We start from the raw sequence: 18,993 nt of genomic DNA, 5'->3' as shown, positions 1-18,993 counted from the left end.
CATTAGAATTTTACTCTGTACATCTGTTAACACAAGCAGAGTGGCGCAGCGGAAGCGTGCTGGGCCCATAACCCAGAGGTCGATGGATCGAAACCATCCTCTGCTAAATTGTGCTGCATTGCATCTTTTTCTACAAACTAGCTAAGTTTTTTTTCACTTCCCCATTTTGGTTCTCTATATACAGAGAAATGGTTTGCTAGAAAATTGCTCGACTGTATTTGTAGACCATAATTCACATTGTGAAACCCAGCGGTCAATGGATTGAAACCAACCTCTGCTAAATAGTTGTGTTTTATAAACTTCATCATTGCATATCAACTGAACTTTTCTGTCAACAGCAAACGTGTCTCGGATCAAAAACACTAGTCAAAATCCTAAATCCCAGTACAACTCGTGCCAAAGGACCAGAAGGAGATTCGCGACCTCTCAGCATTTTCTATATTCAAACCAAACCATAAAAGATCAATCTTTTCGCTTGGGATTGTGCTGCATTACAACTTTTTTCTACAAACTAGCTAAGTTTTCTTTCACTTCCCCATTTTGGTTCTCTATATACAGAGAAATGGTTTGCTAGAAAATTGCTCGACTGTATTTGTAGACCATAATTCACATTGTGAAACCCAGCGGTCAATGGATTGAAACCAACCTCTGCTAAATAGTTGTGTTTTATAAACTTCATCATTGCATATCAACTGAACTTTTCTGTCAACAGCAAACGTGTCTCGGATCAAAAACACTAGTCAAAATCCTAAATCCCAGTACAACTCGTGCCAAAGGACCAGAAGGAGATTCGCGACCTCTCAGCATTTTCTATATTCAAACCAAACCATAAAAGATCAATCTTTTCGCTTGGGATTGTGCTGCATTACAACTTTTTTCTACAAACTAGGTAAGTTTTTTTTCATTCCCCCAGTTTGGTTCTCTATATACAGAGAAATGGTTTACTAGAAAATTGCTCGACTGTATTTGTAGGCCATAATTCACATTGTGAAACCCAGCGGTCGATGGATCGAAACCAACCTCTGCTAAATAGTTGTGTTTTATAAACTTCATCATTGCATATCAACTGAACTTTTCTGTCAACAGCAAACGTGTCTCGGATCAAAAACACTAGTCAAAATCCTAAATCCCAGTACAACTCGTGCCAAAGGACCAGAAGGAGATTCGCGACCTCTCAGCATTTTCTATATTCAAACCAAACCATAAAAGATCAATCTTTTCGCTTGGGATTGTGCTGCATTACAACTTTTTTCTACAAACTAGGTAAGTTTTTTTTCATTCCCCCAGTTTGGTTCTCTATATACAGAGAAATGGTTTACTAGAAAATTGCTCGACTGTATTTGTAGGCCATAATTCACATTGTGAAACCCAGCGGTCGATGGATCGAAACCAACCTCTGCTAAATAGTTGTGTTTTATAAACTTCATCATTGCATATCAACTGAACTTTTCTGTCAACAGCAAACGTGTCTCGGATCAAAAACACTAGTCAAAATCCTAAATCCCAGTACAACTCGTGCCAAAGGACCAGAAGGAGATTCGCGACCTCTCAGCATTTTCTATATTCAAACCAAACCATAAAAGGTCAATCTTTTTGCTTGGGATTGTGCTGCATTACAACTTTTTTCTACAAACTAGGTAAGTTTTTTTTACTCCCCCAGTCTGGTTCTCTACATACATAGAAATGGTTTGCTAGAAAATTGCCCGACTGTATTTGTAGGCCATAATTCACATTGTGAAACCCAGCGGTCGATGGATCGAAACCAACCTCTGCTAAATAGTTGTGATTTATAAACTTCATCATTGCATATCAACTGAACTTTTCTGTCAACAGCAAACGTGTCTCGGATCAAAAACACTAGTCAAAATCCTAAATCCCAGTACAACTCGTGCCAAAGGACCAGAAGGAGATTCGCGACCTCTCAGCATTTTCTATATTCAAACCAAACCATAAAAGGTCAATCTTTTTGCTTGGGATTGTGCTGCATTACAACTTTTTTCTACAAACTAGGTAAGTTTTTTTTACTCCCCCAGTCTGGTTCTCTACATACATAGAAATGGTTTGCTAGAAAATTGCCCGACTGTATTTGTAGGCCATAATTCACATTGTGAACTCCGTAGATGTTCTTCAAATATGGGAGAAAGGAATCTGTACTTAAAAAAAAAAAAAAAAAAAGCACTCAATGGCACATTTGACTATAAGTAAACTGTGACATGGTGTGGCGTGAAACTGATAATGGCGTTCGTCGGGCATGGGGGATTAGCTCAAGTGGTAGAGCGCTCGCTTAGCATGCGAGAGGTAGCGGGATCGATGCCCGCATTCTCCAATACAATCTTTGGATTCCTTTTTCAGTTGGCCGAGTGAATTGTTTATGCCACCTGCTCGTGGCACACACGTCCAAACCTTGAAGACTTTCAACAATGGCTAAATCAAGCCTTCGATAGCTCAGCTGGTAGAGCGGAGGACTGTAGATCTAAATTAGCAATCCTTAGGTCGCTGGTTCAATTCCGGCTCGAAGGAAGTTTTGTGTATTCTATCAGATGTTTTCAACCTTCTGGCAAATACCAGACAGCTATGCTCTTTCTGGACATGTAGACAGAAACACAACCGGAAAGTTTTTTCTCCAGTTTGCCTTGTGAATTCAAATCTTAGGCAGCAACAGTGCTTTTACTTTATGGAGATGCTGAGCACCAATGTGAAAACGTCTTCAACTGTAGCATGCTACCCAAGCAAAAGGAACCAACGTCCCTGGGTGGACTCGAACCACCAACCTTTCGGTTAACAGCCGAACGCGCTAACCGATTGCGCCACAGAGACACAAACGCCTGCCGAACTTTCGTCTAACAGCCGGACGCACCCACCAGTTTTAACCGGAACCTTAAACAATGGTCAGACACCATTTCCTCTAATGATTTTCAACAATAATATGACACAAGAAAGCAAAAAAAAACAAAGAAACAATTGCAGAACCCCAGGAGTACTCTAGTCGCCAACAAATATGTAATGGCTGAAAATTTACATGTCATCGACATGAACACAAACAGTCATTAGAATTTTACTCTGTACATCTGTTAACACAAGCAGAGTGGCGCAGCGGAAGCGTGCAGGGCCCATAACCCAGAGGTCGATGGATCGAAACCATCCTCTGCTAAATTGTGCTGCATTGCATCTTTTTCTACAAACTAGCTAAGTTTTTTTTCACTTCCCCATTTTGGTTCTCTATATACAGAGAAATGGTTTGCTAGAAAATTGCTCGACTGTATTTGTAGACCATAATTCACATTGTGAAACCCAGCGGTCAATGGATTGAAACCAACCTCTGCTAAATAGTTGTGTTTTATAAACTTCATCATTGCATATCAACTGAACTTTTCTGTCAACAGCAAACGTGTCTCGGATCAAAAACACTAGTCAAAATCCTAAATCCCAGTACAACTCGTGCCAAAGGACCAGAAGGAGATTCGCGACCTCTCAGCATTTTCTATATTCAAACCAAACCATAAAAGATCAATCTTTTCGCTTGGGATTGTGCTGCATTACAACTTTTTTCTACAAACTAGGTAAGTTTTTTTTCATTCCCCCAGTTTGGTTCTCTATATACAGAGAAATGGTTTACTAGAAAATTGCTCGACTGTATTTGTAGGCCATAATTCACATTGTGAAACCCAGCGGTTGATGGATCGAAACCAACCTCTGCTAAATAGTTGTGTTTTATAAACTTCATCATTGCATATCAACTGAACTTTTCTGTCAACAGCAAACGTGTCTCGGATCAAAAACACTAGTCAAAATCCTAAATCCCAGTACAACTCGTGCCAAAGGACCAGAAGGAGATTCGCGACCTCTCAGCATTTTCTATATTCAAACCAAACCATAAAAGGTCAATCTTTTTGCTTGGGATTGTGCTGCATTACAACTTTTTTCTACAAACTAGGTAAGTTTTTTTTACTCCCCCAGTCTGGTTCTCTACATACATAGAAATGGTTTGCTAGAAAATTGCCCGACTGTATTTGTAGGCCATAATTCACATTGTGAAACCCAGCGGTCGATGGATCGAAACCAACCTCTGCTAAATAGTTGTGATTTATAAACTTCATCATTGCATATCAACTGAACTTTTCTGTCAACAGCAAACGTGTCTCGGATCAAAAACACTAGTCAAAATCCTAAATCCCAGTACAACTCGTGCCAAAGGACCAGAAGGAGATTCGCGACCTCTCAGCATTTTCTATATTCAAACCAAACCATAAAAGGTCAATCTTTTTGCTTGGGATTGTGCTGCATTACAACTTTTTTCTACAAACTAGGTAAGTTTTTTTTACTCCCCCAGTCTGGTTCTCTACATACATAGAAATGGTTTGCTAGAAAATTGCCCGACTGTATTTGTAGGCCATAATTCACATTGTGAAACCCAGCGGTCGATGGATCGAAACCAACCTCTGCTAAATAGTTGTGTTTTATAAACTTCATCATTGCATATCAACTGAACTTTTCTGTCAACAGCAAACGTGTCTCGGATCAAAAACACTAGTCAAAATCCTAAATCCCAGTACAACTCGTGCCAAAGGACCAGAAGGAGATTCGCGACCTCTCAGCATTTTCTATATTCAAACCAAACCATAAAAGGTCAATCTTTTTGCTTGGGATTGTGCTGCATTACAACTTTTTTCTACAAACTAGGTAAGTTTTTTTTACTCCCCCAGTCTGGTTCTCTACATACATAGAAATGGTTTGCTAGAAAATTGCCCGACTGTATTTGTAGGCCATAATTCACATTGTGAAACCCAGCGGTCGATGGATCGAAACCAACCTCTGCTAAATAGTTGTGATTTATAAACTTCATCATTGCATATCAACTGAACTTTTCTGTCAACAGCAAACGTGTCTCGGATCAAAAACACTAGTCAAAATCCTAAATCCCAGTACAACTCGTGCCAAAGGACCAGAAGGAGATTCGCGACCTCTCAGCATTTTCTATATTCAAACCAAACCATAAAAGGTCAATCTTTTTGCTTGGGATTGTGCTGCATTACAACTTTTTTCTACAAACTAGGTAAGTTTTTTTTACTCCCCCAGTCTGGTTCTCTACATACATAGAAATGGTTTGCTAGAAAATTGCCCGACTGTATTTGTAGGCCATAATTCACATTGTGAACTCCGTAGATGTTCTTCAAATATGGGAGAAAGGAATCTGTACTTAAAAAAAAAAAAAAAAAAAGCACTCAATGGCACATTTGACTATAAGTAAACTGTGACATGGTGTGGCGTGAAACTGATAATGGCGTTCGTCGGGCATGGGGGATTAGCTCAAGTGGTAGAGCGCTCGCTTAGCATGCGAGAGGTAGCGGGATCGATGCCCGCATTCTCCAATACAATCTTTGGATTCCTTTTTCAGTTGGCCGAGTGAATTGTTTATGCCACCTGCTCGTGGCACACACGTCCAAACCTTGAAGACTTTCAACAATGGCTAAATCAAGCCTTCGATAGCTCAGCTGGTAGAGCGGAGGACTGTAGATCTAAATTAGCAATCCTTAGGTCGCTGGTTCAATTCCGGCTCGAAGGAAGTTTTGTGTATTCTATCAGATGTTTTCAACCTTCTGGCAAATACCAGACAGCTATGCTCTTTCTGGACATGTAGACAGAAACACAACCGGAAAGTTTTTTCTCCAGTTTGCCTTGTGAATTCAAATCTTAGGCAGCAACAGTGCTTTTACTTTATGGAGATGCTGAGCACCAATGTGAAAACGTCTTCAACTGTAGCATGCTACCCAAGCAAAAGGAACCAACGTCCCTGGGTGGACTCAAACCACCAACCTTTCGGTTAACAGCCGAACGCGCTAACCGATTGCGCCACAGAGACACAAACGCCTGCCGAACTTTCGTCTAACAGCCGGACGCACCCACCAGTTTTAACCGGAACCTTAAACAATGGTCAGACACCATTTCCTCTAATGATTTTCAACAATAATATGACACAAGAAAGCAAAAAAAAACAAAGAAACAATTGCAGAACCCCAGGAGTACTCTAGTCGCCAACAAATATGTAATGGCTGAAAATTTACATGTCATCGACATGAACACAAACAGTCATTAGAATTTTACTCTGTACATCTGTTAACACAAGCAGAGTGGCGCAGCGGAAGCGTGCTGGGCCCATAACCCAGAGGTCGATGGATCAAAACCATCCTCTGCTAAATTGTGCTGCATTACATCTTTTTTCTACAAACTAGGTAAGTTTTTTTTCATTCCCCCAGTTTGGTTCTCTATATACAGAGAAATGGTTTACTAGAAAATTGCACGACTGTATTTGTAGGCCATAATTCACATTGTGAAACCCAGCGGTCAATGGATTGAAACCAACCTCTTCTAAATAGTTGTGTTTTATAAACTTCATCATTGCATATCAACTGAACTTTTCTGTCAACAGCAAACGTGTCTCGGATCAAAAACACTAGTCAAAATCCTAAATCCCAGTACAACTCGTGCCAAAGGACCAGAAGGAGATTCGCGACCTCTCAGCATTTTCTATATTCAAACCAAACCATAAAAGATCAATCTTTTCGCTTGGGATTGTGCTGCATTACAACTTTTTTCTACAAACTAGGTAAGTTTTTTTTCATTCCCCCAGTTTGGTTCTCTATATACAGAGAAATGGTTTACTAGAAAATTGCTCGACTGTATTTGTAGGCCATAATTCACATTGTGAAACCCAGCGGTCGATGGATCGAAACCAACCTCTGCTAAATAGTTGTGTTTTATAAACTTCATCATTGCATATCAACTGAACTTTTCTGTCAACAGCAAACGTGTCTCGGATCAAAAACACTAGTCAAAATCCTAAATCCCAGTACAACTCGTGCCAAAGGACCAGAAGGAGATTCACGACCTCTCAGCATTTTCTATATTCAAACCAAACCATAAAAGGTCAATCTTTTTGCTTGGGATTGTGCTGCATTACAACTTTTTTCTACAAACTAGGTAAGTTTTTTTTACTCCCCCAGTCTGGTTCTCTACATACATAGAAATGGTTTGCTAGAAAATTGCCCGACTGTATTTGTAGGCCATAATTCACATTGTGAAACCCAGCGGTCGATGGATCGAAACCAACCTCTGCTAAATAGTTGTGTTTTATAAACTTCATCATTGCATATCAACTGAACTTTTCTGTCAACAGCAAACGTGTCTCGGATCAAAAACACTAGTCAAAATCCTAAATCCCAGTACAACTCGTGCCAAAGGACCAGAAGGAGATTCGCGACCTCTCAGCATTTTCTATATTCAAACCAAACCATAAAAGGTCAATCTTTTTGCTTGGGATTGTGCTGCATTACAACTTTTTTCTACAAACTAGGTAAGTTTTTTTTACTCCCCCAGTCTGGTTCTCTACATACATAGAAATGGTTTGCTAGAAAATTGCCCGACTGTATTTGTAGGCCATAATTCACATTGTGAAACCCAGCGGTCGATGGATCGAAACCAACCTCTGCTAAATAGTTGTGATTTATAAACTTCATCATTGCATATCAACTGAACTTTTCTGTCAACAGCAAACGTGTCTCGGATCAAAAACACTAGTCAAAATCCTAAATCCCAGTACAACTCGTGCCAAAGGACCAGAAGGAGATTCGCGACCTCTCAGCATTTTCTATATTCAAACCAAACCATAAAAGGTCAATCTTTTTGCTTGGGATTGTGCTGCATTACAACTTTTTTCTACAAACTAGGTAAGTTTTTTTTACTCCCCCAGTCTGGTTCTCTACATACATAGAAATGGTTTGCTAGAAAATTGCCCGACTGTATTTGTAGGCCATAATTCACATTGTGAACTCCGTAGATGTTCTTCAAATATGGGAGAAAGGAATCTGTACTTAAAAAAAAAAAAAAAAAAAGCACTCAATGGCACATTTGACTATAAGTAAACTGTGACATGGTGTGGTGTGAAACTTAGCATGCGAGAGGTAGCGGGATCGATGCCCGCATTCTCCAATACAATCTTTGGATGCCTTTTTCAGTTGGCCGAGTGAATTGTTTATGCCACCTGCTCGTGGCACACACGTCCAAACCTTGAAGACTTTCAACAATGGCTAAATCAAGCCTTCGATAGCTCAGCTGGTAGAGCGGAGGACTGTAGATCTAAATTAGCAATCCTTAGGTCGCTGGTTCAATTCCGGCTCGAAGGAAGTTTTGTGTATTCTATCAGATGTTTTCAACCTTCTGGCAAATACCAGACAGCTATGCTCTTTCTGGACATGTAGACAGAAACACAACCGGAAAGTTTTTTCTCCAGTTTGCCTTGTGAATTCAAATCTTAGGCAGCAACAGTGCTTTTACTTTATGGAGATGCTGAGCACCAATGTGAAAACGTCTTCAACTGTAGCATGCTACCCAACGCCGAACGCGCTAACCGATTGCGCCACAGAGACACAAACGCCTGCCGAACTTTCGTCTAACAGCCGGACGCACCCACCAGTTTTAACCGGAACCTTAAACAATGGTCAGACACCATTTCCTATAATGATTTTCAACAATAATATGACACAAGAAAGCAAAAAAAAACAAAGAAACAATTGCAGAACCCCAGGAGTACTCTAGTCGCCAACAAATATGTAATGGCTGAAAATTTACATGTCATCGACCTGAACACAAACAGTCATTAGAATTTTACTCTGTACATCTGTTAACACAAGCAGAGTGGCGCAGCGGAAGCGTGCTGGGCCCATAACCCAGAGGTCGATGGATCGAAACCATCCTCTGCTAAATTGTGCTGCATTGCATCTTTTTCTACAAACTAGCTAAGTTTTTTTTCACTTCCCCATTTTGGTTCTCTATATACAGAGAAATGGTTTGCTAGAAAATTGCTCGACTGTATTTGTAGACCATAATTCACATTGTGAAACCCAGCGGTCAATGGATTGAAACCAACCTCTGCTAAATAGTTGTGTTTTATAAACTTCATCATTGCATATCAACTGAACTTTTCTGTCAACAGCAAACGTGTCTCGGATCAAAAACACTAGTCAAAATCCTAAATCCCAGTACAACTCGTGCCAAAGGACCAGAAGGAGATTCGCGACCTCTCAGCATTTTCTATATTCAAACCAAACCATAAAAGATCAATCTTTTCGCTTGGGATTGTGCTGCATTACAACTTTTTTCTACAAACTAGCTAAGTTTTCTTTCACTTCCCCATTTTGGTTCTCTATATACAGAGAAATGGTTTGCTAGAAAATTGCTCGACTGTATTTGTAGACCATAATTCACATTGTGAAACCCAGCGGTCAATGGATTGAAACCAACCTCTGCTAAATAGTTGTGTTTTATAAACTTCATCATTGCATATCAACTGAACTTTTCTGTCAACAGCAAACGTGTCTCGGATCAAAAACACTAGTCAAAATCCTAAATCCCAGTACAACTCGTGCCAAAGGACCAGAAGGAGATTCGCGACCTCTCAGCATTTTCTATATTCAAACCAAACCATAAAAGATCAATCTTTTCGCTTGGGATTGTGCTGCATTACAACTTTTTTCTACAAACTAGGTAAGTTTTTTTTCATTCCCCCAGTTTGGTTCTCTATATACAGAGAAATGGTTTACTAGAAAATTGCTCGACTGTATTTGTAGGCCATAATTCACATTGTGAAACCCAGCGGTCGATGGATCGAAACCAACCTCTGCTAAATAGTTGTGTTTTATAAACTTCATCATTGCATATCAACTGAACTTTTCTGTCAACAGCAAACGTGTCTCGGATCAAAAACACTAGTCAAAATCCTAAATCCCAGTACAACTCGTGCCAAAGGACCAGAAGGAGATTCGCGACCTCTCAGCATTTTCTATATTCAAACCAAACCATAAAAGATCAATCTTTTCGCTTGGGATTGTGCTGCATTACAACTTTTTTCTACAAACTAGGTAAGTTTTTTTTCATTCCCCCAGTTTGGTTCTCTATATACAGAGAAATGGTTTACTAGAAAATTGCTCGACTGTATTTGTAGGCCATAATTCACATTGTGAAACCCAGCGGTCGATGGATCGAAACCAACCTCTGCTAAATAGTTGTGTTTTATAAACTTCATCATTGCATATCAACTGAACTTTTCTGTCAACAGCAAACGTGTCTCGGATCAAAAACACTAGTCAAAATCCTAAATCCCAGTACAACTCGTGCCAAAGGACCAGAAGGAGATTCGCGACCTCTCAGCATTTTCTATATTCAAACCAAACCATAAAAGGTCAATCTTTTTGCTTGGGATTGTGCTGCATTACAACTTTTTTCTACAAACTAGGTAAGTTTTTTTTACTCCCCCAGTCTGGTTCTCTACATACATAGAAATGGTTTGCTAGAAAATTGCCCGACTGTATTTGTAGGCCATAATTCACATTGTGAAACCCAGCGGTCGATGGATCGAAACCAACCTCTGCTAAATAGTTGTGATTTATAAACTTCATCATTGCATATCAACTGAACTTTTCTGTCAACAGCAAACGTGTCTCGGATCAAAAACACTAGTCAAAATCCTAAATCCCAGTACAACTCGTGCCAAAGGACCAGAAGGAGATTCGCGACCTCTCAGCATTTTCTATATTCAAACCAAACCATAAAAGGTCAATCTTTTTGCTTGGGATTGTGCTGCATTACAACTTTTTTCTACAAACTAGGTAAGTTTTTTTTACTCCCCCAGTCTGGTTCTCTACATACATAGAAATGGTTTGCTAGAAAATTGCCCGACTGTATTTGTAGGCCATAATTCACATTGTGAACTCCGTAGATGTTCTTCAAATATGGGAGAAAGGAATCTGTACTTAAAAAAAAAAAAAAAAAAAGCACTCAATGGCACATTTGACTATAAGTAAACTGTGACATGGTGTGGCGTGAAACTGATAATGGCGTTCGTCGGGCATGGGGGATTAGCTCAAGTGGTAGAGCGCTCGCTTAGCATGCGAGAGGTAGCGGGATCGATGCCCGCATTCTCCAATACAATCTTTGGATTCCTTTTTCAGTTGGCCGAGTGAATTGTTTATGCCACCTGCTCGTGGCACACACGTCCAAACCTTGAAGACTTTCAACAATGGCTAAATCAAGCCTTCGATAGCTCAGCTGGTAGAGCGGAGGACTGTAGATCTAAATTAGCAATCCTTAGGTCGCTGGTTCAATTCCGGCTCGAAGGAAGTTTTGTGTATTCTATCAGATGTTTTCAACCTTCTGGCAAATACCAGACAGCTATGCTCTTTCTGGACATGTAGACAGAAACACAACCGGAAAGTTTTTTCTCCAGTTTGCCTTGTGAATTCAAATCTTAGGCAGCAACAGTGCTTTTACTTTATGGAGATGCTGAGCACCAATGTGAAAACGTCTTCAACTGTAGCATGCTACCCAAGCAAAAGGAACCAACGTCCCTGGGTGGACTCGAACCACCAACCTTTCGGTTAACAGCCGAACGCGCTAACCGATTGCGCCACAGAGACACAAACGCCTGCCGAACTTTCGTCTAACAGCCGGACGCACCCACCAGTTTTAACCGGAACCTTAAACAATGGTCAGACACCATTTCCTCTAATGATTTTCAACAATAATATGACACAAGAAAGCAAAAAAAAACAAAGAAACAATTGCAGAACCCCAGGAGTACTCTAGTCGCCAACAAATATGTAATGGCTGAAAATTTACATGTCATCGACATGAACACAAACAGTCATTAGAATTTTACTCTGTACATCTGTTAACACAAGCAGAGTGGCGCAGCGGAAGCGTGCAGGGCCCATAACCCAGAGGTCGATGGATCGAAACCATCCTCTGCTAAATTGTGCTGCATTGCATCTTTTTCTACAAACTAGCTAAGTTTTTTTTCACTTCCCCATTTTGGTTCTCTATATACAGAGAAATGGTTTGCTAGAAAATTGCTCGACTGTATTTGTAGACCATAATTCACATTGTGAAACCCAGCGGTCAATGGATTGAAACCAACCTCTGCTAAATAGTTGTGTTTTATAAACTTCATCATTGCATATCAACTGAACTTTTCTGTCAACAGCAAACGTGTCTCGGATCAAAAACACTAGTCAAAATCCTAAATCCCAGTACAACTCGTGCCAAAGGACCAGAAGGAGATTCGCGACCTCTCAGCATTTTCTATATTCAAACCAAACCATAAAAGATCAATCTTTTCGCTTGGGATTGTGCTGCATTACAACTTTTTTCTACAAACTAGGTAAGTTTTTTTTCATTCCCCCAGTTTGGTTCTCTATATACAGAGAAATGGTTTACTAGAAAATTGCTCGACTGTATTTGTAGGCCATAATTCACATTGTGAAACCCAGCGGTTGATGGATCGAAACCAACCTCTGCTAAATAGTTGTGTTTTATAAACTTCATCATTGCATATCAACTGAACTTTTCTGTCAACAGCAAACGTGTCTCGGATCAAAAACACTAGTCAAAATCCTAAATCCCAGTACAACTCGTGCCAAAGGACCAGAAGGAGATTCGCGACCTCTCAGCATTTTCTATATTCAAACCAAACCATAAAAGGTCAATCTTTTTGCTTGGGATTGTGCTGCATTACAACTTTTTTCTACAAACTAGGTAAGTTTTTTTTACTCCCCCAGTCTGGTTCTCTACATACATAGAAATGGTTTGCTAGAAAATTGCCCGACTGTATTTGTAGGCCATAATTCACATTGTGAAACCCAGCGGTCGATGGATCGAAACCAACCTCTGCTAAATAGTTGTGATTTATAAACTTCATCATTGCATATCAACTGAACTTTTCTGTCAACAGCAAACGTGTCTCGGATCAAAAACACTAGTCAAAATCCTAAATCCCAGTACAACTCGTGCCAAAGGACCAGAAGGAGATTCGCGACCTCTCAGCATTTTCTATATTCAAACCAAACCATAAAAGGTCAATCTTTTTGCTTGGGATTGTGCTGCATTACAACTTTTTTCTACAAACTAGGTAAGTTTTTTTTACTCCCCCAGTCTGGTTCTCTACATACATAGAAATGGTTTGCTAGAAAATTGCCCGACTGTATTTGTAGGCCATAATTCACATTGTGAAACCCAGCGGTCGATGGATCGAAACCAACCTCTGCTAAATAGTTGTGTTTTATAAACTTCATCATTGCATATCAACTGAACTTTTCTGTCAACAGCAAACGTGTCTCGGATCAAAAACACTAGTCAAAATCCTAAATCCCAGTACAACTCGTGCCAAAGGACCAGAAGGAGATTCGCGACCTCTCAGCATTTTCTATATTCAAACCAAACCATAAAAGGTCAATCTTTTTGCTTGGGATTGTGCTGCATTACAACTTTTTTCTACAAACTAGGTAAGTTTTTTTTACTCCCCCAGTCTGGTTCTCTACATACATAGAAATGGTTTGCTAGAAAATTGCCCGACTGTATTTGTAGGCCATAATTCACATTGTGAAACCCAGCGGTCGATGGATCGAAACCAACCTCTGCTAAATAGTTGTGATTTATAAACTTCATCATTGCATATCAACTGAACTTTTCTGTCAACAGCAAACGTGTCTCGGATCAAAAACACTAGTCAAAATCCTAAATCCCAGTACAACTCGTGCCAAAGGACCAGAAGGAGATTCGCGACCTCTCAGCATTTTCTATATTCAAACCAAACCATAAAAGGTCAATCTTTTTGCTTGGGATTGTGCTGCATTACAACTTTTTTCTACAAACTAGGTAAGTTTTTTTTACTCCCCCAGTCTGGTTCTCTACATACATAGAAATGGTTTGCTAGAAAATTGCCCGACTGTATTTGTAGGCCATAATTCACATTGTGAACTCCGTAGATGTTCTTCAAATATGGGAGAAAGGAATCTGTACTTAAAAAAAAAAAAAAAAAAAGCACTCAATGGCACATTTGACTATAAGTAAACTGTGACATGGTGTGGCGTGAAACTGATAATGGCGTTCGTCGGGCATGGGGGATTAGCTCAAGTGGTAGAGCGCTCGCTTAGCATGCGAGAGGTAGCGGGATCGATGCCCGCATTCTCCAATACAATCTTTGGATTCCTTTTTCAGTTGGCCGAGTGAATTGTTTATGCCACCTGCTCGTGGCACACACGTCCAAACCTTGAAGACTTTCAACAATGGCTAAATCAAGCCTTCGATAGCTCAGCTGGTAGAGCGGAGGACTGTAGATCTAAATTAGCAATCCTTAGGTCGCTGGTTCAATTCCGGCTCGAAGGAAGTTTTGTGTATTCTATCAGATGTTTTCAACCTTCTGGCAAATACCAGACAGCTATGCTCTTTCTGGACATGTAGACAGAAACACAACCGGAAAGTTTTTTCTCCAGTTTGCCTTGTGAATTCAAATCTTAGGCAGCAACAGTGCTTTTACTTTATGGAGATGCTGAGCACCAATGTGAAAACGTCTTCAACTGTAGCATGCTACCCAAGCAAAAGGAACCAACGTCCCTGGGTGGACTCAAACCACCAACCTTTCGGTTAACAGCCGAACGCGCTAACCGATTGCGCCACAGAGACACAAACGCCTGCCGAACTTTCGTCTAACAGCCGGACGCACCCACCAGTTTTAACCGGAACCTTAAACAATGGTCAGACACCATTTCCTCTAATGATTTTCAACAATAATATGACACAAGAAAGCAAAAAAAAACAAAGAAACAATTGCAGAACCCCAGGAGTACTCTAGTCGCCAACAAATATGTAATGGCTGAAAATTTACATGTCATCGACATGAACACAAACAGTCATTAGAATTTTACTCTGTACATCTGTTAACACAAGCAGAGTGGCGCAGCGGAAGCGTGCTGGGCCCATAACCCAGAGGTCGATGGATCAAAACCATCCTCTGCTAAATTGTGCTGCATTACATCTTTTTTCTACAAACTAGGTAAGTTTTTTTTCATTCCCCCAGTTTGGTTCTCTATATACAGAGAAATGGTTTACTAGAAAATTGCACGACTGTATTTGTAGGCCATAATTCACATTGTGAAACCCAGCGGTCAATGGATTGAAACCAACCTCTTCTAAATAGTTGTGTTTTATAAACTTCATCATTGCATATCAACTGAACTTTTCTGTCAACAGCAAACGTGTCTCGGATCAAAAACACTAGTCAAAATCCTAAATCCCAGTACAACTCGTGCCAAAGGACCAGAAGGAGATTCGCGACCTCTCAGCATTTTCTATATTCAAACCAAACCATAAAAGATCAATCTTTTCGCTTGGGATTGTGCTGCATTACAACTTTTTTCTACAAACTAGGTAAGTTTTTTTTCATTCCCCCAGTTTGGTTCTCTATATACAGAGAAATGGTTTACTAGAAAATTGCTCGACTGTATTTGTAGGCCATAATTCACATTGTGAAACCCAGCGGTCGATGGATCGAAACCAACCTCTGCTAAATAGTTGTGTTTTATAAACTTCATCATTGCATATCAACTGAACTTTTCTGTCAACAGCAAACGTGTCTCGGATCAAAAACACTAGTCAAAATCCTAAATCCCAGTACAACTCGTGCCAAAGGACCAGAAGGAGATTCACGACCTCTCAGCATTTTCTATATTCAAACCAAACCATAAAAGGTCAATCTTTTTGCTTGGGATTGTGCTGCATTACAACTTTTTTCTACAAACTAGGTAAGTTTTTTTTACTCCCCCAGTCTGGTTCTCTACATACATAGAAATGGTTTGCTAGAAAATTGCCCGACTGTATTTGTAGGCCATAATTCACATTGTGAAACCCAGCGGTCGATGGATCGAAACCAACCTCTGCTAAATAGTTGTGTTTTATAAACTTCATCATTGCATATCAACTGAACTTTTCTGTCAACAGCAAACGTGTCTCGGATCAAAAACACTAGTCAAAATCCTAAATCCCAGTACAACTCGTGCCAAAGGACCAGAAGGAGATTCGCGACCTCTCAGCATTTTCTATATTCAAACCAAACCATAAAAGGTCAATCTTTTTGCTTGGGATTGTGCTGCATTACAACTTTTTTCTACAAACTAGGTAAGTTTTTTTTACTCCCCCAGTCTGGTTCTCTACATACATAGAAATGGTTTGCTAGAAAATTGCCCGACTGTATTTGTAGGCCATAATTCACATTGTGAAACCCAGCGGTCGATGGATCGAAACCAACCTCTGCTAAATAGTTGTGATTTATAAACTTCATCATTGCATATCAACTGAACTTTTCTGTCAACAGCAAACGTGTCTCGGATCAAAAACACTAGTCAAAATCCTAAATCCCAGTACAACTCGTGCCAAAGGACCAGAAGGAGATTCGCGACCTCTCAGCATTTTCTATATTCAAACCAAACCATAAAAGGTCAATCTTTTTGCTTGGGATTGTGCTGCATTACAACTTTTTTCTACAAACTAGGTAAGTTTTTTTTACTCCCCCAGTCTGGTTCTCTACATACATAGAAATGGTTTGCTAGAAAATTGCCCGACTGTATTTGTAGGCCATAATTCACATTGTGAACTCCGTAGATGTTCTTCAAATATGGGAGAAAGGAATCTGTACTTAAAAAAAAAAAAAAAAAAAGCACTCAATGGCACATTTGACTATAAGTAAACTGTGACATGGTGTGGCGTGAAACTGATAATGGCGTTCGTCGGGCATGGGGGATTAGCTCAAGTGGTAGAGCGCTCGCTTAGCATGCGAGAGGTAGCGGGATCGATGCCCGCATTCTCCAATACAATCTTTGGATTCCTTTTTCAGTTGGCCGAGTGAATTGTTTATGCCACCTGCTCGTGGCACACACGTCCAAACCTTGAAGACTTTCAACAATGGCTAAATCAAGCCTTCGATAGCTCAGCTGGTAGAGCGGAGGACTGTAGATCTAAATTAGCAATCCTTAGGTCGCTGGTTCAATTCCGGCTCGAAGGAAGTTTTGTGTATTCTATCAGATGTTTTCAACCTTCTGGCAAATACCAGACAGCTATGCTCTTTCTGGACATGTAGACAGAAACACAACCGGAAAGTTTTTTCTCCAGTTTGCCTTGTGAATTCAAATCTTAGGCAGCAACAGTGCTTTTACTTTATGGAGATGCTGAGCACCAATGTGAAAACGTCTTCAACTGTAGCATGCTACCCAAGCAAAAGGAACCAACGTCCCTGGGTGGACTCAAACCACCAACCTTTCGGTTAACAGCCGAACGCGCTAACCGATTGCGCCACAGAGACACAAACGCCTGCCGAACTTTCGTCTAACAGCCGGACGCACCCACCAGTTTTAACCGGAACCTTAAACAATGGTCAGACACCATTTCCTCTAATGATTTTCAACAATAATATGACACAAGAAAGCAAAAAAAAACAAAGAAACAATTGCAGAACCCCAGGAGTACTCTAGTCGCCAACAAATATGTAATGGCTGAAAATTTACATGTCATCGACATGAACACAAACAGTCATTAGAATTTTACTCTGTACATCTGTTAACACAAGCAGAGTGGCGCAGCGGAAGCGTGCTGGGCCCATAACCCAGAGGTCGATGGATCAAAACCATCCTCTGCTAAATTGTGCTGCATTACAACTTTTTTCTACAAACTAGGTAAGTTTTTTTTCATTCCCCCAGTTTGGTTCTCTATATACAGAGAAATGGTTTACTAGAAAATTGCACGACTGTATTTGTAGGCCATAATTCACATTGTGAAACCCAGCGGTCAATGGATTGAAACCAACCTCTTCTAAATAGTTGTGTTTTATAAACTTCATCATTGCATATCAACTGAACTTTTCTGTCAACAGCAAACGTGTCTCGGATCAAAAACACTAGTCAAAATCCTAAATCCCAGTACAACTCGTGCCAAAGGACCAGAAGGAGATTCGCGACCTCTCAGCATTTTCTATATTCAAACCAAACCATAAAAGATCAATCTTTTCGCTTGGGATTGTGCTGCATTACAACTTTTTTCTACAAACTAGGTAAGTTTTTTTTCATTCCCCCAGTTTGGTTCTCTATATACAGAGAAATGGTTTACTAGAAAATTGCTCGACTGTATTTGTAGGCCATAATTCACATTGTGAAACCCAGCGGTCGATGGATCGAAACCAACCTCTGCTAAATAGTTGTGTTTTATAAACTTCATCATTGCATATCAACTGAACTTTTCTGTCAACAGCAAACGTGTCTCGGATCAAAAACACTAGTCAAAATCCTAAATCCCAGTACAACTCGTGCCAAAGGACCAGAAGGAGATTCGCGACCTCTCAGCATTTTCTATATTCAAACCAAACCATAAAAGGTCAATCTTTTTGCTTGGGATTGTGCTGCATTACAACTTTTTTCTACAAACTAGGTAAGTTTTTTTTACTCCCCCAGTCTGGTTCTCTACATACATAGAAATGGTTTGCTAGAAAATTGCCCGACTGTATTTGTAGGCCATAATTCACATTGTGAAACCCAGCGGTCGATGGATCGAAACCAACCTCTGCTAAATAGTTGTGTTTTATAAACTTCATCATTGCATATCAACTGAACTTTTCTGTCAACAGCAAACGTGTCTCGGATCAAAAACACTAGTCAAAATCCTAAATCCCAGTACAACTCGTGCCAAAGGACCAGAAGGAGATTCGCGACCTCTCAGCATTTTCTATATTCAAACCAAACCATAAAAGATCAATCTTTTTGCTTGGGATTGTGCTGCATTACAACTTTTTTCTACAAACTAGGTAAGTTTTTTTTACTCCCCCAGTCTGGTTCTCTACATACATAGAAATGGTTTGCTAGAAAATTGCCCGACTGTATTTGTAGGCCATAATTCACATTGTGAAACCCAGCGGTCGATGGATCGAAACCAACCTCTGCTAAATAGTTGTGATTTATAAACTTCATCATTGCATATCAACTGAACTTTTCTGTCAACAGCAAACGTGTCTCGGATCAAAAACACTAGTCAAAATCCTAAATCCCAGTACAACTCGTGCCAAAGGACCAGAAGGAGATTCGCGACCTCTCAGCATTTTCTATATTCAAACCAAACCATAAAAGG

The 18,993-nt window shown here is 40.1% G+C and overlaps 8 non-coding genes across 8 annotated transcripts; 6 read left to right on the top strand and 2 right to left on the bottom strand.

The window, feature by feature from the left end:
• The first annotated feature begins 2,434 nt into the window (after window positions 1-2,434).
• TRNAY-GUA (transfer RNA tyrosine (anticodon GUA)) lies at window positions 2,435-2,520 on the top strand. The gene is given in 2 exon segments: window positions 2,435-2,471; window positions 2,485-2,520. It is a non-coding gene; the product is annotated as a tRNA-Tyr (tRNA).
• Window positions 2,521-2,743: 223 nt separating this feature from the next.
• TRNAN-GUU (transfer RNA asparagine (anticodon GUU)) lies at window positions 2,744-2,817 on the bottom strand. Its single transcript has one exon. It is a non-coding gene; the product is annotated as a tRNA-Asn (tRNA).
• A 2,660-nt stretch (window positions 2,818-5,477) lies between these two features.
• Window positions 5,478-5,563, top strand: TRNAY-GUA (transfer RNA tyrosine (anticodon GUA)). The gene is given in 2 exon segments: window positions 5,478-5,514; window positions 5,528-5,563. It is a non-coding gene; the product is annotated as a tRNA-Tyr (tRNA).
• Window positions 5,564-8,094: 2,531 nt separating this feature from the next.
• TRNAY-GUA (transfer RNA tyrosine (anticodon GUA)) lies at window positions 8,095-8,180 on the top strand. The gene is given in 2 exon segments: window positions 8,095-8,131; window positions 8,145-8,180. It is a non-coding gene; the product is annotated as a tRNA-Tyr (tRNA).
• A 2,905-nt stretch (window positions 8,181-11,085) lies between these two features.
• Window positions 11,086-11,171, top strand: TRNAY-GUA (transfer RNA tyrosine (anticodon GUA)). The gene is given in 2 exon segments: window positions 11,086-11,122; window positions 11,136-11,171. It is a non-coding gene; the product is annotated as a tRNA-Tyr (tRNA).
• Window positions 11,172-11,394: 223 nt separating this feature from the next.
• On the bottom strand, window positions 11,395-11,468 carry TRNAN-GUU (transfer RNA asparagine (anticodon GUU)). The gene has a single exon. It is a non-coding gene; the product is annotated as a tRNA-Asn (tRNA).
• A 2,660-nt stretch (window positions 11,469-14,128) lies between these two features.
• On the top strand, window positions 14,129-14,214 carry TRNAY-GUA (transfer RNA tyrosine (anticodon GUA)). The gene is given in 2 exon segments: window positions 14,129-14,165; window positions 14,179-14,214. It is a non-coding gene; the product is annotated as a tRNA-Tyr (tRNA).
• Window positions 14,215-16,799: 2,585 nt separating this feature from the next.
• TRNAY-GUA (transfer RNA tyrosine (anticodon GUA)) lies at window positions 16,800-16,885 on the top strand. The gene is given in 2 exon segments: window positions 16,800-16,836; window positions 16,850-16,885. It is a non-coding gene; the product is annotated as a tRNA-Tyr (tRNA).
• The last annotated feature ends 2,108 nt before the right edge of the window (window positions 16,886-18,993 follow it).

This window comes from Dendrobates tinctorius, unplaced genomic scaffold (genome assembly GCF_039654945.1).
Source record: "Dendrobates tinctorius isolate UK_male_01 unplaced genomic scaffold, ASM3965494v1 ptg000251l, whole genome shotgun sequence".
Classification (NCBI taxonomy): Eukaryota; Metazoa; Chordata; class Amphibia; order Anura; family Dendrobatidae; genus Dendrobates; species Dendrobates tinctorius.
The sequence above is the reverse complement of the archived record's forward strand: the minus strand, read 5'-3'. Positions and strand labels throughout refer to the sequence as shown.